Below are 974 nucleotides of genomic sequence, written 5' to 3' on the forward strand. Positions count from 1 at the left end.
CTGCCATGTTCTCTGCTCAATAGTCAGGTCCCACGGTCTCATCTCAAATTCTCCGCTCCTCAGTCATGTCACACGGTCTCCACTTCTCAATCAGCTCGCACATTCTCCTCTCATACAATAGATCATTATCCAGTTCTTCAAAACTCCTGAAAATCTTTATATTTAAGCTGCAATACTAGAAAACTTCACAACTGTAAAATACTAGAAACCCTCAGATTTTTCTCAAACTAAACAGTTATTTAAAAAGTAAAGTACTGCGTTGGCCGGGAATCGAACCCGGGTCAACTGCTTGGAAGGCAGCTATGCTCACCACTATACCACCAACGCTTCATGAAAGGAAAGCTTATCCTTGAAGAGTGAGTCTTACAGAAAAAAGGTATTTTCTACAAGCTGAAGTGAGATCTCTGCTCCTCAGTCACCTCACACATTCTTTGCTCCTCGTCAGTTCCCACATTCTCTGCTCCTCAGTCATCTCCTACATTCTCCTCAGTTAGGTTCCACAATCGTTCCTCCTCATTCAGTTACCATGGCCTCCGCTCCTCGGCTTCCGTGTTTTCTGCACTTCAGTCATCTCCTACATTCTCCTCAGTTAGGTTCCACAATCGTTCCTCCTCATTCAGTTACCATGGTCTCTGCTCCTCGGGTCCGAGTGTTCTCTGCACTTCAGTCAGCTCACACCATCTTCTCTCCTCAGTTAGGTTCCACAATCGTTCCTCCTCATTCAGTTACCATGGCCTCCGCTCCTCGGGTCCGAGTGTTCTCTGCACTTCAGTCAGCTCACACCATCTTCTCTCCTCAGTCAGGTACGTGTTCTGCACTCAGTAGATCAGCTGGTAGAGTAGAGGCATAAGGAGAGCTGGCATCCTTAGGTCTCTTGTTTGATGGAAATTTTATTTAAGCTTCTCCTTTTCTCAGTTAAAATCACATATTGGCTGTATGAAAAATTAATTGTATGGATTCTTCTCTTGTGAACC

The 974-nt window shown here is 44.9% G+C and overlaps 1 non-coding gene across 1 annotated transcript; it reads right to left on the reverse strand.

The window, feature by feature from the left end:
- Nucleotides 1-255: 255 nt before the first annotated feature.
- Nucleotides 256-327, reverse strand: TRNAG-UCC (transfer RNA glycine (anticodon UCC)). The gene has a single exon. It is a non-coding gene; the product is annotated as a tRNA-Gly (tRNA).
- Nucleotides 328-974: the final 647 nt, after the last annotated feature.

Source organism: Anomaloglossus baeobatrachus, chromosome 3, assembly GCF_048569485.1.
Source record: "Anomaloglossus baeobatrachus isolate aAnoBae1 chromosome 3, aAnoBae1.hap1, whole genome shotgun sequence".
NCBI classification, from domain to species: domain Eukaryota; kingdom Metazoa; phylum Chordata; class Amphibia; order Anura; family Aromobatidae; genus Anomaloglossus; species Anomaloglossus baeobatrachus.